Source organism: Palaemon carinicauda, chromosome 1 (genome assembly GCF_036898095.1).
Source record: "Palaemon carinicauda isolate YSFRI2023 chromosome 1, ASM3689809v2, whole genome shotgun sequence".
In the NCBI taxonomy this organism is placed as follows: domain Eukaryota; kingdom Metazoa; phylum Arthropoda; class Malacostraca; order Decapoda; family Palaemonidae; genus Palaemon; species Palaemon carinicauda.
Window position 1 is genome coordinate 299,927,695 of NC_090725.1, and position 20,759 is coordinate 299,948,453.

General features: G+C 36.7%; 1 protein-coding gene across 1 annotated transcript in view; it reads left to right on the plus strand.

The window, feature by feature from the left end:
- Window positions 1-6,627, plus strand: part of LOC137658162 (uncharacterized) — an 84,338-nt gene extending 77,711 nt beyond the window's left edge. Inside the window, exon 9 of the transcript XR_011047268.1 lies at window positions 1,697-6,627. The gene's annotated coding sequence lies outside the window, so the exon portion shown is untranslated. The remainder of the gene's footprint in view (window positions 1-1,696) is intronic.
- Window positions 6,628-20,759: the final 14,132 nt, after the last annotated feature.

Genomic DNA, 20,759 nt, shown 5'->3' on the forward strand with positions numbered 1-20,759 from the left:
AGATGCACATTTTCTTGTTCCAGTTCATCTGAATTTGAAGATTTGTTTCATTTTGTAGGTAGTTCATAGGTTTGCCAATAAAAAAGCATTTTTTTTATTCTCAGGACAGGCCCTCAAGTGTTCACCAAGCGGATGACAATTTTTGTCCTATGCTGGAAAGGTTGCGGATTCAACAAATATAGTTGCCCAGGTTTCTAGAGGTTGAGGTTGCTGGTATATGTGAAAAAGCCTCTTCTGGTACCAATTTTAAAAATCCTTTATTGAGGATGTTAATAGGAGTTTCTTGTCTAGTTTTGCTGTCAGAAAAGAGAGTTCAGTGTTCCTTTCTATTATTAAAGTTCAAAAGGATAAAGTCTGTAAGTTTGGCTGTGGAGAGACTTTATTGGACCATGATGTCTTAAGGCAAAATTTGTTCTTTTGGGTACGTTGATGTAAGATCTTTTCAATTTCATTTGAATCTAAATTGAAACAAGATTTTCAGTCTGGTGATGAAAAACCGGATTTTATTGCTAAGTTATTGGATCGATCTCAGTCGGTAATCTCAATGAGTTTCCCTGGAGATAAAGAGCCCAGACACCTATCTGTTCATGCTGGGTATGTGGTCTGATAACAGTGAATCTAATTTGTTCATTTGGTAGTTTTTACCCTTTGGTGTTGTGTTCTATTAAGCTATAAAATTTAATTGGTTGGTTTCTGCAAAGTTATAAGTTATAAGTACAGTATATTGTTGTTCCACAGTAATTATTTTTTTTTTTATACTGTATAAATAAGTAATTAAGTGATGAATTAAATTTAATACAGTATTTAGAAATATCAATCAGGTGTTTGGAGTGCCCAAAACTGTAGACTACAGGTAAGTATAAGAGGATATTTGATTGATTATGGAAAAACAAATGGCCTTCCTTTTCTTCACTAGCTACGGACTGCCCCTAGTATGGGAGTCAGCAATATGAACATCAGGGGAGGCTCATAGAAATAAACAGAATTTTAACAATAAGTTTGTTATTTCTTTACACACCTGATGTTCATATATATGCCCACCCTCCTTCCCCTTAGCTTCTGGCATCAATAAGATAGGGAATTATTTAAACTTGAGTATGAAGCAATACGACATGTATAGCATGTTATTGTTGTTCGACTCGAATAGGTCTCATTACTTCATTAGATGCATTAGTATATTGGAAGGAATTTTTTTAAGTAGTAACGTTAATATACAAAACTTTCGGAGACGAAAGCAATATGAAGATCAATGAGTACAGTATAGAAATAGATTTTATTATTAGGATTCTGTTTTTCCTTCCACTTGTCGTGAAATTTGTATTTGTTGCTGTTGGTTTTACCATAGAGGTTACAACACATTTGGAGTTGATGTAAAATGATTGAGGTTGTTTATCTTTAGTGATTTTCATTTTCTGGAATTTTAAAATTTACCACGGTTTAACCTTTTTCACAGGATTTAAAGGTTTTTCAAATGAGTTTGGCAAAATTCAGTCTATGACATATGTTTAAAATAAATTTTTATCCATGTAAATTTGTGCAAAAAAATTCTTTGATGTTATGTGACTGCAAAATGTTTAAATGATAAAATTATTATTTAGACATAAAAATAAATTTCAGGTAGATACATAGAAATGAGTCACTGTTTAGAATTCTCTTCTTTCAACTGAGTTTGCTAAATGAAGGTTTTGCTTTTCAGTTGTGTATGGAATGTTTTGGTTTTGGACTAAATACCATTAATTTTTCATGCAAGTAAATGATCATACAGAGGTTGGAGAACCTTGTGACTGTATACATGAGTTTACTATCATGAGATATATTTAGTTTGTGTTTTAGGGTCTTGAAGTTTTTATCAAGTCATAGGATTAGAAATATGTTTGACAAGTGATTGTTATCAATAAGTGCCCTTATCTTATTAACAACAAATGACAATGCAAAACCAAAGCTGAAATCTTCATTATTAGAATTTTATTGTGTGAAATTAAATATGATCTTCTTAAGATCAATAAAATCTTTCCCATGATAAAGTATCTTAGATTTTGAAGCTTATCACCTGTATATCTTATTAGTAAGTTTGTTTATATTCATGTCTTACACATTCCCTTTCTTTTATTGTTCACACATTGAAGCTGATAAACCACATATTTTGTTTACCTGATTTTTATCACATATTTTAATCTCAAGTACGGTATAGGCATTATACTTTAAGTTGCATGTTTTTAATTAACAAAATTTTTTTATTATTTTGATATGGTTTTAAGTGTTTGTTTTTCTTTTTTAAGAACTGAATTTGTCCTTGATAAATTAAGTAAATTTATGTATTATATGTCATGTAATACTGCTTCATTTGTTTTCCATGGTATGAAGGTCACATTTATAGAAATACTGAAATTCCTCTTCTTTGTCTGCATCTTTTCCCACTTCTATGTTGGGTCGATGTTTCTGGCCAGCGTTCTCCATCTACCACTGTCCCACACTTCATTACCGGCTCCCTGTACCTCCATTTCCATCACTCTACTCCCAATATACTGTTTATTTCTTCTCATGACATGACCATACCACCTCAGTCTACTTTCTTGGATCTTATCTGATAGTTTTCTAACTACTGTGGTACCCCTCATTACCTCATTCCGTATCTTATCTCATTTTGATAATTTTTGCTTTCTAATCACATTGATAATTCATTTGAAGCTTCTCAACCTTGAAGTTGCTCTTTCTCCACTATATCCCTTCTCTCCAGGTAACCAACCAGCGTAAGGCTGCAACCATTTGAAGAGAAATAACCTGCAGCAGCTAGAGTAAACTAGTTAGCAATTCATGTATGTGATGTCATGGCTTTCGCGTGGCCAACTATTTAGGTATCCCAATTTTGTGTTTGGTTTTTCGTTTCACTTTCCTTTGTACGGAGTATTTAGATCAAAGTTAGCAAAGTATGTCTTAGTTGTGTTTTAAAAACATGGTTCTGTGCCAAATGCTCTGTGAATAGGCTGTTAAAAAGAGATCTGAGACACTCATTACCTCTGTATAGCAAGTACACAATGGGTGTGCTAAATGTACCAATTTTTCACAAAAAGATATGATAAAGAATACACTGTATATATAGTTAATGACTTGGAAGGTATGTTAAAGAGATATGAAGCTTAAGAGAAAAGGGAATACAATACATATTTTGGTTCACCTATGCAGGGACTCTATTTTTTTTATATTGACCTAGTCTATAAACATGAGTAGGAGAGAGAGAAAGAGAGAAAGAAATGAATAACAGTATCAAGATGAGTCGTGTGTAAATAATGGAGACAAGTCTTGAAAGGTGAAATAGATGTAGGACAGGTATCTGGGATACAAAACTTCTGATCATTGTTGCCGATATTGAGGGATATCTCTTAAGATCTTTGAAATGTAAGTAAATAATGTAATTTGGAAATTTATAACAAAATAAGGGAAATTCTTATGTGGATAGAGAAATTTTCTGGTAATTATTTACAGTACGTAGATATATGGTGGGTTTTTAGGTATCGTTTTGTAATGAATTTCGATCGAAACTGCAGCTCTCGATAGTTTACAAGGCATCTTAGGTGGCAGAATGGGAGAGCAGGATGGATAGGAGAAAGTGATAGAGCTAAGTCTCACTTTAGTGAATACTTCCTGTTTGATATGATCATATATGCCAACATACACTAAAAAAATCCTTTACATAACCACAAATAAAGACTACAATCACAAATGTTTCAGTTGTTGTTAGGGTGAAAAGTGACTATAGCTATGTCTCTAAGCTGGGGGTGTCTGGGAGGAGAATAATGCCTTATTTAGAGAATCTCACCATTGGCTACAGAGAATGTTGTGAATATGATTGGTAGCATAAAAATACACCAAAATAGGCCTTGCAAAATCAGGAATAAAGGCTAGAATCCCGGTCTTAGTTGGTTGGCCGAAGAAAGAAAGAGGGGCTTAAATCAAGGGGAGGAGCTATTTTTATTAAAATAACCCTTAGGTTTAGTATATGACCATGTTAGTCAGCCATGTGAATCCCAGTTAAGAATAATTAAAACAAACTTTAGTTTAAAGAGATTTGTTGAAGTTAATGCAGATCTTTCACAGCTTTGATAATCTAAAACCCTAAGTTTCTTGGCTCTACCAAATTAGCTGATGCAGGTTTCTCGTCTCAGAATGAGTGCTACCTTGTGATGGTTGGTCTTCCAGAGTTAAGTAGTATAGGAGAAAGAATGGTAAATATTAGTCATAATTTTACGAGGTAACAAGGACTGGCAAGAGGGTGTTATTTTTTCTGAATTTACATTCTGACCCACTGTAGAGGCTCCTAAAAATTCTTTGCAGTAGCCTCTCTACCCTAGCAGTATTACTTTCTCCCATCTAGTGTACTTTTCATCTGTTCCCTTTAGATCCTTTTCAGCTGTCTTAACTTTTTTAACAGTACCTTACACCAGTTTTCAGTTCATTTCAGAACAGATCCTTTAGACTTGCCCTATGTGTTTCCATAAATGTGATGCATGGTCTTGTAATGATTTATTAGTTTATATACTGGAGCTAAATAAGAAATGGTTGATTTGTATATGTTTTATGCATAATTTACTACACTCAGCAGGTGCTTCATTATTGTAGGTAGAACTGTGCCCCATCCAAAATCTGTGTAACATTATTAATACTGTTGAGTAGACTACCATAGGAAAGGTAAATTTATCTTTTGATTACAGAAGTTGATGCTGGAAATCTTGTAATTATGGGTCAAAAAGTAGCTATCAATACTAGTAATATGAATGCCTAATATTAAGACTATATTGTGTATCAATATCTGAATCTCATCTATGAAGTAATAGAAAACTACAAATAAAACACACCGGTATGTTTCTTGGATAACATAAATATGAATTTTCAAGACATTTTTTTTAACTTCTACTATGGGGTCCAGAATCATGCAATTGTAGCTGTGAAAAGACTCATTAATGGAAAAATAAAGTCTTGAGGCTTCTCTTCTGATTAGTAACCCTAACTAGAGCGATCCCACTACCCAAATGTCTCAAATAACAATGTCTTGGTTAATCAAGCCTAAGACTTGTACGTGTTAGCTCAAGATTATTGGTTAATCTACCGGATAATGATAAAAGTGTTGATTGATAATCATTGTCTCTTTATTTACTTATTTTAGGAAAAGGCCTGTAAAGTATTGAATACTTATCGATACTAAGATACAGGTAAAGAAATGTGCTCATTGATTTGTTTCATGTAAAGAGGGAGGGATGGGGTGTGGGTGTTTATTGACTTGGTCCGCTATTTTCTTTAGAATAAAATACTTCCCTTGAAGACAAAAAAACTCATTTATGCAAATTATTTCTGTTATAATCAATTTATGCACATAGTTTACAGTATCTTAATACAAAGAAGAAACATTTTTGTGCATATATTGCTCACCTGATATCCTTAAGGAAAATGTTTGTGTTCAAGAAGCTGAAAGTTTTTTTTTATCTAAACAAGAAAATACTATGAACCTACTGCAGTACTACTACTCGTATTAGTTTAGTGTTGTTCCCTAAGGCAGGTCCTTTCAATGATTAGTCATCCTCCCTAATTCTCTATTCATGGCCACCTCTTTTAGCTATTGGTACCTTCTCCCTCCCTTCAGGTCATCTCGCATTGACTTCCTCTTGGTCTTTGTCCTTCAAATATACCCTCTGTAATGTCAACTATAAAAATCCCCATTTATTTAATTTTTCCTAATGATAATATATTCAATGAATGAATGAAGTTGAAACTAATCAAGCCCTTAAGAGGAGTATGGTATTCATTATTTAAACATAAAACACCAGAATTAAGTAATTTCGATTGGCCTTCACAATTAGGTGCAGTATATTATTCAAGGGTATTTGAGAAATTGTCCACCTGATTATATACCTGAATACACATGTTTAGTCTCAACAGTTTAAGATTAATCATTTACAGATTTCTATTAAAAAAAATCAGCCCTATGAAGGTTGAGTTTTCAACTAAGGGGTTTAGTTAAATTATTTATAAAGGACAAAGATGAAATAGCATACCTTTATGATATGTCAGCTACTGTATTTATAGGGCAGACATCAAAGCTTGTTCCAAATGAATATTTTTGGTGAAGATAATTTCTACATTATTTATGGCTTATTCATTGTGTATATTCAACATTATCTCACAATGTAGTATTCTATATAAAGTTATTTTCTAATAGTTTGTTAACTGATCTTTAGGAGGATTCACTTGTAGCTTTTAGTATCATAAAGATAAGTAGACTCTCTAGAAATACTTAACAAGAACTGAGAATGTATTATCCAAGAATTTCTTTTGTATGTTTCCACGTTTGACAACATTTAAAAAACTCTTTCATAGATGGGGTTGTTTTATATTACCATTTTGAAAATCAAACCTTGAATTTTTAGTGATGCTTATTGTTAGGCTAGTCTTAACCTATGTGCATAGAATCAGCAGTTATTTCTTTTATTCTGAGGATATAGTAAAACATTATTTGTAATAACATTATCTTTCCACAAGCAATATAGGATAAGATGCTTGTTATCTCATATTATCGTTTTCTATGCCTATTGATGCAAAGGGGCTTGTTTGGATTTCACCAGTCATCCCTATCTTGAGCCTTGAAATCAATACTTCTCCACTTCATCTTCACACTTCATAGTCCTCAGCATGTAGGCCTGGGTTTTCCAACTCTTTTTAGTGCGTTGTTATACGTTTGGTGAACTAGTCTCTCTTTGGGAGTGCGAAGAGCATGCCCAAACCATCTCCATCTACCCCTCACCATGATCTCATCCACATATGGCATTCAAGTAATCTCTCTTATAGTTTCATTTTTAATCCTGTCCTGCCATATAACTCCTAATATTCTTCTGAGGGCTTTGTTCTTAAATCTTTTAAATCTGTTGGTGATTGTTTCATTGTCACACCATGACTCATGTCCATACAATAACACAAATATCATTAAACTGATATATAACCTGATTTTTATATGTCATTTCAGGCGATTTGATTTCCAAATTTTACTTAACCTAGTCATTGTCTGGTTTTCTATTTCTTTCAAACTCTAATTCTAAAAACCTTTTACTAGATATAGTTCGTAAATACTTAATGCTATTTAAATTTATTGAAATTTACCCTAGTTCATGATCTCATCTTATTGAAAAGGTTGTCTTATGCATGGAAATATACGGTATGGCCTTATTAAGGCAACTGTGTACTCAGTCAGGATTTCATCTTCTGTTTTTATTTTTTAGATTTTCCTTGTCCTATGGTAGAAATGCAAATAGAACTGGCTATCACTATGACCTTATAGTCCTGTATAATGTAGTAAGGATTAGTTAAGCAAATATAGCTGGCTGAAGCATCACCTTTGTTTAATTTCCACATCAGTTTTTTGGGCATTTGGTATTCATTCATTCTCTGAGTGTTATACCACCACATTTCATATGAGTTAAGTAGATTTATTGTCTAACAAATGTTACAATACAAGCGACTCATGTTTTTTCTACTTTTGGCTGCACATTGCCTGGGATACCTTTACCAGAAATTCTTGAGGTTCCTGACAATTTTGTTGTGAATTACTCATTGTTATAATCAACTTTTTCAACCTCAATAAAGAAATAACACTGAACACTTACTTCTCACTTCTCACCATAGTAGTGACCTGACATCAACTTCAGTTAAGTCAAGAGGTTTGCGCATTGTAGAAATAATATTCATGTTGCAGTATACTTTCCTTTATTAGGATATCATTCCAGACATTCCAATAGATTTCCTTCTATGTTAGTGTTTGCTTGCTGAGATTGCTAATAACACCTGGGCCGCCATTGAAATAGTAGGATCAATCTAGTGATATGTACCAGTCTATAGCCAATTCAAAATATTTTTTATATTTAGAATTTTTCCAAACAATATCTCAAAGGAAAATGTACAGGAGTTAGACATCTTTTGTCTTTATGCAGTCAGATCTACTGGCTCACAACTATCAACATGACTAATGTTTTGTTTATCTGTGCTTATGTGCACTTCATTCCCAGACACTCGAGAACTTTATAAGTAAGTGTGTTTTTCCTCTATTCTTTCTATTTATTTAACCTTTTCATCCAACTATCACATGTGAAATATGGATCTGTTATTTTTGGGACGATTACCCTTGTAAGTCAGTGAGTGAAAGCTCCAGCTGGTAGCACTTTTGTCTTTTGGATGGTAGTGCTCTTTGCTTTCAGTTGATAGTGCCATTATCTGAGGGTTGATGGTAACAAAGGATTGTAATTATCAGTTTTGGAAGCTCCATTGTTTGTGGCTGCTACACTGGCAAAATCTGAGAAGAAGGTATATGAAGAATTTCTCTTTTGTTAAACATCAAAAGCTCACATATTATAGATATAAACAGTGACCTAGAGGTGTCAAAATAATCAATTTTAGCACATTTTGTTTTCCAATCTATTTTAGCACTTTTTTTTTTTTTTTGCCAAAGGAAGAATTCCTAATAGCTTTTTGGTATCTTGGATTGATATTTTTGATGGGAGAGTTTTGGTGAACTTACAAAATTCTTGCGTATGTAAGATAGTTAGCTCAGGGTTTACTGGTTTTTATCTCCCATTGAATTTTATGCTGTTTAGTATAACGCAATGATAAACTAGCTGGTCGTCCACTATTATTTCTGTTATCTGACATTTCTTCATTTCCTTTATACATGGAACATGTTGATTAAAAGATTTGTTTTGTTCTGATCTGTTTAACTTGTTTTATGGCGATCAAGTTATATATTTGACTTCCCTTACTAAAGTTTATTGATCCTGTATTTTCATTGTATTGACACTTCCAAGTTAACCTATATTTGTTTACATATACAGTTTGCGTCATATTTCTATTTTATAATTGTTTACACTGAATCATAGTTCGTGTGTTAATAGATATCACAGTTACTCGGAAAGTAATAAAATGTCTTTATGATTAGGATTAACAAAGACTGTCATAAATTATGTTCAGCTTGTTGGGAATGAGTGTGCTCTCCTTTCTTAAATGTCCGAGGAGTAATGCTCTATGTACAATAAGGGGAAGGCTATTTGGATGCTTCCAAAAAAACTTCCTTGGCTACAGAATATTTGGTATCTTTCCTACTGTCCATAGTTAAATCCATGAGTCATTCCAGTACCTCTTCAGAGACTGTGAAGGAGTAATTCTTTCTAAAAATTAACAGTGCTAAGCCAGAACCCACTCCTAGTTATATCCTCTCCAGGTTTTGAAAGCAACATGGATGCTGCTATCCTGCAATCTTATTGACAGGGCCCCTACTTTTTATTCTGCAGAATAGAACCTTATTGCAAGACTACTGGTCATCAACAGTAAAGCTTCTCTAGCAAAAATTTTCATATTTTGTTGTTGCGACATAAGAAACGATTGATCCATATTTCTTTTTTCATTCTATTTTTTTATTAATATTCTACTGATTGGTCTTCAGTTGCTAACTCTCATCTTGATTTATTGAAAGAAACTAGCAGTCTATTAAATTTCTTATTCTAGATCTTTATATTAATCTCTGGCACTGTCATTCAGTTGGTTCTTTATGTATGTTGCATAACATTGTTCATAATTCTGACCATCCTTTGCATTCAGATCTCCCTAGACTAAACCACCCTGTACGTAGTACTAGGTACATAGTTAATTCTATGTCTTGCCTTCTCCATCAAAGGCCCAACACCACTCAGTATTACAGATGTTTTATTCTAGCTGTGACCAGATTGTGGAGGGATTGTCCTAATCAAGCAGTTGAATTGGTGGAACTTATGATGTACAAAGTTGCAGTGAATGTTTTTATGTTGACATGATTCTTTCTTTATTGTGTGTACAGTATGTGACATCTATTTTAACGTTGTTGCATCCTGCTTTTCGAACTAGGTTTGTAGCTTGGCTAGTAAGAATAATAATAATACAGGTATCCTCCAAACTGTTGCAACATCAGTTCAGAGGTTTTAGTTCAAAGGTCACTACTGTAGTTGGTAACTCTAATATTTGACATGAAAATATTCCTATTTATACACGAAACCATAAAATTCTTAAAGGAGAGACAACTTATTATAACCAGGTGACTGGTGGAAACATTAAAACGAGGGCACATATGCAAGAGGAAACCTCAACATTATTCAGAAACACCATAATTTACCTCCATCGATACAAAGTTTTCCAGGAAGATGTTGGTCATGAACTTCAAATAAAGAGAGCGACAATTTATAAATGGTTGACACAATAAAATGAAGGAGAACGTTTACGAAATCAGAAAAAAGTTGGTTATGTCCCTTACATTACATTCCATTTAACCTTTGCTAAACATTGCTATACAAAAATGTTCTAGCTGGAAATGATTTGAAGTTATCCACATTCTCTTGGCTTTTATGTTAAAATGAGATCTACACATTCTTGCCTTTCAAAGTACTGCTTTATACAATTGGAAAATCAACCAGAAAGCTTTGAGGAAAATAACATTCTATAGTTAAAAGAACCTAGTTGGTAGACCTAAGGCATAACACTAAAATTCGATATGAAATTGCAAGTACTACTTGATTTAAAGCTATTCTTCAATTATCAAGTTATCAATAAATGCAAATCCATTATCAAAGAAGCAGCCCAGTAGATTTCCTCAAGATATAAACCTAGAGTATTAAATCGATGAAATAACATATAGACAATCTGAGTGTAACCTAACACTTCAAAAGTCTAGGAAAACAATATTTCCATTTCATATTTTTACTTAGAAAAAATAAAGATACTACATACACATTATTTTATAATGGTTTAGTATCTGTTTATCTTCATATTAGTCAAGTAGCTAAGTTGTGTGCGCAGGCAGCATTGCTAACTTGCTCTCAAAGCTCCGAGTTCTGATGTAAAGTAAATTGGTCTTTGTCTTCAAACTTTGTTGTTTAGTAGTTTATTTCATATTTTAAATAAATAATCCTGATATGACTTTATTGTTTTCTTGAATATAAAGGACAGTAGTAAGTTTAACAGATTATCAATATGTATGAAATATTAAATAAAATATGATTATTTAATACTTGACAACTTACTACTTAGAGTATTCATTATGTCTGATACAAAGAAAAACATGTTGCATCACTTATGAGTATAGCTGTACAATCAACAAGTTATACAGACTTTAACCAACTTCATTTACAAATTCATGAGGAAACCTTTTGTAGGATTGACAGGAAAAGGTTCATATTAAAGTAAATATGTCTGCATCTTTTATTATCTTTGTTTTACCAGAGAGGGACATGAGAAGGAGACCTTTGTGACCCATGAAATCCCTTGATGAGTACTTCAAAAGAATGTGACCATACAACCTTGTTGTTTGAGACTTCACTGTACTTAATGGTACCACATAGCAGTATTTTAAGAACCCCATCTTATTATAACTAAATTTTCTCAAGATCATATTTTGGCTTTACTGATATCGTCGGTCATGTCAGCTTTATCTTTGGGATATTACTCATCATTTTATAGACACAGTTTTTATAGTATATATAATAAGACAGTTGGCTAGCTCTGCTGGCATCTGCTTCCCACTGTGATCCTCTTTCATGTCTTTAGTTCATAGTGACTAAGTCAGTGGGTATGCAGCACAGTAAAACTCTAAACTCTTCTGTTAAGGGTAGTTTTTGACAAGTCATATCTTCTCACATTTACAATTGCATCTTTCTTTTCTCCTCAGTAAGCATATAGCATTTGAAATATGTCCTTAATTCAAATAACTCTCCTCTCAATTACTATGATTAGATCTGTCATGCAATTTTAGCTCATTGAGGCTCAGTAAGGATTGTGTAGATCCCTAACAGCGAAAGTTTCACTGTGGTCAATTATATGAATGATTCTCACTTCAAGAAAATTAATGTCACTGTTAACCAATTTCATTACAAGTAATGATTCATTAATACCACGAGTTGTTTGTATTTATGGAAGAATTGTTTTAAATTTTATATGTTTACGAGTGATCATGATGATTAATATTTATACTGTATTAAGTTTAACAGTCAACATATGCAAGTGTTACGGTTGGCATATTTTTTCATATAAACCTATTAAAGTGTTTTATTAAAGTGTAAGAATATGATGCAATTAGTTATATACAGTACTCTAAGATATTTTAATCATAGAACATGTGAATTGCAAATTTGCTTTGAGTAGAAGCACCTGGCTTGGAGCCCCTGTTGGTTCGTAAAGATGGCAGTGTTATTGTGCTTATCAAAAGGTGTAACACAGTATTTCTTATTTTATGAGCTTTAGTAGAGGCCTTAGATATTTGTACATTACCAATTAAAGTAGGCTTAGTACGCATGCAAGTCACAATATGTAAAGCTTTCTTTGTCAGTTACTGGGGTATTGCTTCTCTGTTTTGAATATTTGAAAGCAGCGAGTAATATTTGCACTAGATAAGTTTTCTATCCCTTTTGTTCAAGTCTAAAAAATATCTATACACTAACTTCCAAAATTCATTGTAATTCCACTTATGATGAATTTCACCTTTATTGTAATTACTTGAATGAAATTTTTTTAGGGAACACTGATGAAGTAATTTAGTATGAAAATTTTAGTTTAACAAATAGCATTTGAATTTTGCTTAAGCAAAATGTTGTGTGATGAGAATTAGTATGTTCTTTTATTTGTGTAAACCAGTCAAGTTGTATGAGAAGTTTGAAAAAAAAGGGAGTTTTAAAGTAAGGAGTTCAGACAGGGTAGTTGAAACACATTATTTTCCCATTCCACTTTTTATGGTGTTGATTATTCACATATATGACCACATATATTCCTGTGTTTGATATCTGTGAGTTTGTGGATAAAATCAATATTTTCAACTCTGGACAAATATACATCAAAGTTTTCCATGTAGATGCTATTTTTTCAGATTTGACAATATTTTGAATGTGATATAAAGCTGGGGAATACATGCTAGTCACCGGAAATATGTATAGAGTTTTGATATAGAATAGCATACTAGAGAAAATGTATTACTGTATTTAGAAATTAAAAACCATTTTATCCTTAGTACAGTATGTTGTTGCTAAATGTGTTTGTAATTTAAAACTATGTATTGTTCAATGCAAAGCTCTTGTGTATCTCAAATACTCCATGGCATTTTTGGAACAACCCTTGGAAATGTTTTCATTTAGAATTTGTTCACTCACATTTTTTGTCAAATAAACAATTTTTTAAGTTTAGGAAGAAATATATCCTTCAACATCTAGAACTTTAGGTATAAAGTTGAGTAATGAATCAGCAGCATTGTGAAATATATTTTCCAATAGATAGTATGCACTGTTTTTCAATATTAATCTTACCCGATGATCATGTAGCTGTCAACTCTGTTGCCCGACAGAAATCTACGGTCGGGATACGCCAGCGATCGCTATACAGGTGGGGGTGTACACAACAGCGCCATCTGTGAGTAGGTACTCAAGTACTTCTTGTCAACAAGAACTCAATTTTTCCTCTGTCGTGCCACCGGCAAGACCTACTAATACGCCGTCCCTAACTGGATTTGTTTTCACAACTTTTTGGTGAAGTACACTATTCCAGTTTTGAGCTTTCGCTATGCAGGGGTTTTATCTTCATTTCAAAACTTGAACTCGTTTTGGATAGATTTAATTATGGTGACGAAGAGAGTATGGACTCTCTTTCACTTTTAATGGCCGACCCTTCCCTTAGACGGAAGTGTTGGTGTCGAAGAGAGTATAGACTCTCTTTCTCTTTTTATGACCGACCCTTCCCTTAGACGGAAGTGTGTTTAGGTTTTTGGTAATTTTGCTTAACAAAGTTATAGATTTAGTTTATATCTCTCCGCCATTTTTAGGCCTCTTCGATTAACTTTCCATTTATTATAAACTTATAAAACTTAATTTTTATGTTTGTTTATATGCGACCTTTCCTAATAGTAGGCGGTCCTTACTTGGAACCGAAGTTAATTAACATTGAGCCCGTCATATCGTATTTCCTGTTAAGGATTTATGTTATTTTAATTTTAATGTTTTTGAAAGAATTTCTTTGATAGTCTCGTACTGTTTTCAAAGATGAACTAACGTTTAGTTTAGTTTCCGCAGTTGTTGACGTTCAGAACGGTCAACATGCGCTCTATCGTTACGATAGAGAGAGAGTATTTCACGGTTTCACGTTGCAGTAAGAGTAAACCGATTCTAGCGTTTCGTTCATTCTTTCTTAGCTTAAATGGTTTTAATTCTAATAAAGGAACTTTTTATTTGGGAAACCTTTCAGTTTTTTTTTTTCCTTTAACAAATAATATGTTTTAACGATATATAATTGGGCTCATCTCTCAGGTTCTAAGTCAAGAGAGAGAGAGAGAGAGAGAGAGATAGAGACGGAGGGAGAGAGAGGAGGATAAACGTTTCGTTCAAGCGGGTAACGTTGTTCTCGTTTTTTTACTCTTCTCCCTAGTCACTATAGGGGAAGAAGGTAAAACGTTTCTAGAGTTTTATTCTTGTTCCCAGGCTTTATGCGGTGAGAGATTTTAAACGTAGTTTATTTGATCTAGTGTTTAGTCTCTTTTCCAGCCACTGAATTCTTTATCTTTCATTATGTTTTCTGTTACATTGTAAAACTGTTCTCGCAATTACTACCTTTTAATGAAGGATAGGATTGCGTGTTTCAGGTACAAATCACTTAAAGTTTCGAGTTCAGTGAAATAAGTGCAAACAGAAAATCAAAAGTGATAAAGTGATATGCGCAAAGTGTTACAGTGTTGCGTTCGAGGGTTCGTTTGTTCGTGCCAGTTGTTCACCTTGTCCGATACCTCTTACAAGCTCCCAAGCCCAGGGGAGAAGTAATGTCGAAGGACTTATGGGTTCCACAGGTCTTGATCGACGAACAGACGTTTCCCTCCGTGGTTTCGGGTGTATCTACACACGTTGCCGACGTGATCACCCCACCCACACAAAGACGAGAGAGCCCATTTATTCCTCGTCTGCGGAAGAGGTTTCTCGCAGAAACCATGGACCAAATCTTGCAGCTTTTAAGTGCAAGTCGGTCCCTTCCGCGCAAGTCCAACGGCCTAGGTGTAGCCACTGGGTCAGTTCGGACTCGCTCCAGTCATCCGACGACTGCACACCTCCCAAGAGAGGCAAGGTGGTACCGCAACAGGCAGTAACTCCGTCTGTTGCTGCACCAGCTGTTTTAGACCCTCAGTCACAACGGACAGTAGCTCCGTTTGTTGTTGTCTTTCATAGACCCTAGTGGTCCATGCTGTAGACTATACAGTCTCAGCTTGCTCCTTCATGCAGGAGTATCGTGCTGGAAGGTTGACAATGCACCTGTTAACCTACAACCCGCCGAGGTTGTGCGCTCAGCAGATACTGCGGCTGCCTGCTCCCACACTCCACCTGTGAGAGCTCCACCTCCGATGCGCAGTCCACCCTGCCAGACGCATGTTCTTGCTGCACCATCCGTTGACATGCGTGAGCTACCGCATCAGCAGTGGGAAGGTGCTGTAGAGCTGCCGGGTTCCAGCTCTATGCGGCATTCTCCGCAACCCATGCGGCATGCTCCGCATACCATTCAGCATGCTCCGCAACCCACCGCAGCCCCTCCCACGCACCAGCACTCTGCTTTTGTTGTTGCCAGCTCCCACACTCCGACTGGGGAGAAGGTTGACGATGCACCCGTGGGCCTACACCTCCCACGGTTGTGCGCCCGGCATGGCTTCCTGCTCTCACACTCTTGTTGTGAGAGCTCCTCCACCCATGCACAGTCAACCCTGCCAGATATATGATGACTCCCACACACAGAGCACTCCGTTGCTGTGCGTGAGCTACCACAAGCTGCCGTGTTTTGACACGGTGTGTCAGCCTCCGCAACACACTGTGGTTACCGCCACTCGCCCGCAGCTAACTAGTCAGTCAGGAGTTGAGGCTTCCCCACACAACTTTGGTTGTTGCCAACTCACAGACTGTCAAACAGTTACATGACGTTGCCTTCTGGTCTGCTACTTACTCACCAGTGCTGTATGTCCTCACGCTCCTGTTGTGGTTGACAGTTCAGTTTTTGACAGTTCACAGACTGTCAAGCAGTTTCATAACGTTGCCTTCTGGTCTGCTGCTTTTGCACCAGTGAAACCCTCACTGAGAGAACCTAGCTTTTTTCGGATATGGTTCCTGTAGATGAGAAAGTGCTGTTCTCCCTCCTTCTGATATTCCCTTGAGGACTCTGTCATTTGGAGAGGAGCCTTAAGCTGCTTAGCCTCCTATGGACTTTAATTTAAGCATAACATGCTTCCAGGGAGGGTAAATGGTTCCACTTCAGTCGCTAACCCCGTCTGTTGCCACACCTGCTTCCATAGACCTTGGGCTTTGTTGCAAGACATGCAGTCCAAGCTTAATCCTTGATAGAGGATTTTTTACGGAGAAGAACCTTCTTGCCAACGACCTTCCTACCGGTTGGTTGTACGCCCTGTTGACGCTGAGGTATCCTACTCACGTCCGCCAGTTGAGATGGTTCCTCCACCGGTGCGACCCAGTGTGGGTTGCCAGTCGCACGTTGACGTTAAGCTACTCTCGGAGGTGGTTGTGGACGTTCAGTGTGTCACTGGGAAGACGTTCAACAACCAGCAGAGGTGACTTGTGACGCAGTGCGGCAACCTCAGCAACCCGATCAGGAGTTGTCTGTACTACCCAGACAGTCTAGACAGTTTCGGGTTGTCGCTGTACTTCCTCGCATCCCCATGGTTGACAGTTCACAGACTGTGCAGCAGTACCATGATCTTGTGTCCGGCTCCGTCACACATCCACCAGTGCGACCGGATTCAGCGAGTCAGACGTTGCCCACTCCGTTGCCGTTTCCTCATCAGTTTCGGATGAGGAACCCTCTGATGAGGACATGGTTGAACAAGAAGATCAATCCCCAGCCCTGCTATCCATCCAGAAGATGCTGAAGAAGGAATACGGCCCTGTCAGGCTGTGGATGAGTCTGGTTAGGACACTGTCATCCGTGGTTCAATTGGTGTCACTTGGAAGACTACACCTCCGTCCTCTTCGGTTTCATCTAGCTCTTCACTGGAAAAGGACAAGACGCTAGAAGCGGTCTCGATCCCGGTTTCCGGAAGATAAGTCTGGTCTAACCTGAGCAAAGGACTTTATCAACCTTTTATAGGGTCTTCCCCTGACTGTTCAGACTCCCAACCACGTTCTCTTCTCAGACGCATCGGACGTAGGCTGGGGTGCGACCTTAGGCGGTAGGGAATGCTCGGGATTATGGAACTCGAGTCAAAGGACAATGCATTTTAACTGCAAGAAGCTTCTGGCAGTACGTCTGACCTGGAAAAGCTTCAGGTCTCTCCTTCAAGACAAGTAATGGAGGTCAACACGGACAACTCCCTGCTTTGATGTTCATCTCCTAGCAAGGAGGGACCTACTCTCTGACATGGTGCGAGTTCACTAGTGACCTCCTCTCCTGTTCAACAGGTCTAGACTTTTCACTAGTAACAAATTTCTTCCAAGGCAACTTGAATGTCTTAGCAGTTTATCTCAGTAGGAAGGGACAATAATTCCAACATATTGGACCCTCCACAGAGATGTATGCAAGAGACTTTGGGTCACCTGGGGCCAGCCAACCATAGATCTCTTCGCAACCTCGATGTCCAAGAGGCTCTCAATACTTTGCTCACCTATCCCGGACCCAGCAGTGGTTCTTTTAGATGCCTTTCTACTAGATTAGTCTCATCTAGTTCTATATGCATTCCCTCCGTTCTAGATTGTCAAAAAGGTACTGCAGAAGTTCGCCTCTCACGATGGGACAAAGTTGACACTAGTTGCTTCCCTCTGGCCCGCGAGAGAATAACTTACCGAGGTACTTCGATGGCTAGTAGACGTTCCCAGAACTCTTCCCCTAAGGGTGGACCTGCTACGTCTGCCACGCGTAAGAAGGTACTCCAAGGCCTCCACGCTCTTCGTCTCACTGCCTTCAGAGTATCGAAAGACTCTCGAGAACTAGAGGTTTTTTGAAGGAGGCAACCAGATCGATTGTTAGAGCAAGGAGAACATCCACCCTTAGAGTCTACCAATCGAAGTGGGAAATCTTCCTAAACTGGTGCAAGTCAGTATCCGTATCCTCGACCAGTACCTCTGTAACTCAAATAGCTGACTTCCTCTTATATCTGAGGAAAGAGCGATCTCTTTCAGCTCCCACTTTCAAGGGTTACAGAAGCATGTTGGCATCAGTCTTCCGTCACAGAGGCTTAGATCTTTCCAACAATAAAGATCTACAGGACCTCCTTAAGTCTTTTGAGACCACGAAGGAGCGTCGTTTGGTTACACCTGGTTGGAATTTAGACGTGGTTCTAAGATTCCTTATGTTAGACAGGTTCGAACCACTTCAATCAGCCTCCCTGAAAGATCTCGCCTTTAAGACTCTTTTCCTGATATGCTTAACCACAGCTAAAAGAGTCAGTGAGATTCATGCCTTCAGCAAGAACATCGGATTTTCATCCGAAACGGCTACATGTTCTACATCTTGGTTTTCTAGCCAAACACGAGCTGCCTTCTCGGCCTTGACCAATATCGTTCGTTATCCCAAACTTATCGTATGGTTGGAAATGAACTAGAAAGAGTATTATGTCCTGTAAGAGCTCTTAAGTTCTATTTTAAAAACCTTTACGAGGCCCGTCTGAAGCTTTATGGTGTTCAGTTAAGAATTCATCTTTGCCTATGTCAGAGAATTCTTTATCCTATTATTTTCAGACTGTTAATACGAGAAGCTCATTCCCTTCTGAATGAGGAAGACCAAGCTTGGCTGAAGGTAAGGACACACAAAGTTAGAGCTATCACAACTTCCGTGACCTTTTAATAAAATAGATCTCTGCAAAATATTTTCGACGCAACCTTTTGGAAAAGCTAATCAGTGTTCGCGTCTTTTATCTTAAGAATGTCCAGTCTCTTTACGAGAACTGCTACACTCTGGGACCATTCGTAGCAACGAGTGCAGTAGTGGTGGGGGCTCCACCACTACAATTCCCTAATTCCAGAACCTTTTTAATCTTTCTCTTGAAATATTTCTGGGTTGTCCGGAAGGCTAAGAAGCCTTCCGCATCCTGGTTGATTTGGCGGGTGGTCAAATTCTTTCTTGAGAAGCGCCTAGATTAGAGGTTGTGATGAGGTCCTTTAGTATGGGTTGCAGCCCTTCATACTTCAGCACCTAGGAGTCGCTCAGCATCCTAAGAGGATCGCTAGGCTCAGTAAGGAAGACGTACTTAAAAAGGCAGAGTAATGGTTCAAGTCGACTTCCTTACCAGGTACTTATTTATTTTATGTTTGTTATTTTGAATAACGGCTAAAATAAGATACGGGATACTTAGCTTCTTTGTTAACATGTATGCTGGTCTCCACCCACCACCCTGGGTGTGAATCAGCTACATGATCATCGGGTAAGATTAATATTGAAAAATGTTATTTTCATTAGTAAAATAAATTTTTGAATATACTTACCCGATGATCATGAATTTAAGGACCCGCCCTTCCTCCCCATAGAGAACCAGTGGACCGAGGAGAAAATTGAGTTCTTGTTGACAAGAAGTACTTGAGTACCTACTCACAGATGGCGCTGTTGTGTACACCCCCACCTGTATAGCGATCGCTGGCGTATCCCGACCGTAGATTTCTGTCGGGCAACAGAGTTGACAGCTACATGATCATCGGGTAAGTATATTCAAAAATTTATTTTACTAATGAAAATAACATATTACAAAGACATGATTTCCAGAATTTATTATTAACCCTTTTACCCCCAGTCTATTTGGAAATTTCCAACCCTTAACCCCCTGGGGGTTATTTTTTTCCCAGCACATTTTGCAGTATATTTTTTTTTTTTAATTGCTCTAACAGCCTTATTTTTTGTCATAGAGAGGTCAGGTTGGTCTCATTCTCTTGGAAAATGCCTGAATTTTCTCAAAATATTATCAAAAATATAAAAAAAAAAAAATTATAGCATTTTTTTGCAAGGACGTACCGGTGCGTCCATGGGGGTAAAGGGATGGCTTTTTTGAAACGTACCAGTACGTCTTTTGGGGGTAAAAGGGTTAAATAAGTTGTGTTTAGCTGTTTGATCATAGTATTTCTCAAGGATACACTCAACAAAAATTTGTAAGCAAAAAAAAATTAGTTCTTGGAAATAGAAGTTGATATAATTAGCACCACTTCATTCCCTTAAGTCTGCAATATGAGATGTAAATTTTTAAGCACTAAAAAAATGCTGAGAAGGAAGTAGAGATAATTGAATATTTTTCAATGAATAATCATGATCTGCTGCGGATTTGATGAAAAGTAAAGGGTTGTTCATTCTATATTATGCACTGTATACTCAAAGTTATTTTCAAGAACCAGTTATTAAATAATTATATGGAATTTAGTAATCTGATTTAACTGCTTTACTTTGAAAGTAATGGTAGATTTTAGTTATGTTTTAGGAACAATACTGCAATTATCCCACATTGCAGTTCAGCGACTCATGGCTCCATGTAACTATTATTTTAAGTTTATCTTTTGAAATACAGACTCTAGTAATACCTTGGATTTTCATTTTCATTTTGTAAAAGGGTTTTATCCTTATTGTATAATTTTTATAAGGCTTGTGATAAAATCATCTAGTGATAACCATTATTTCCAGGTGGTAATGTAAGTCTATCAAAAACCTCCAGGTAACTTGTATGATGTATCTGACCAAGAATTTTGTAAGGGACATACATTTTCATC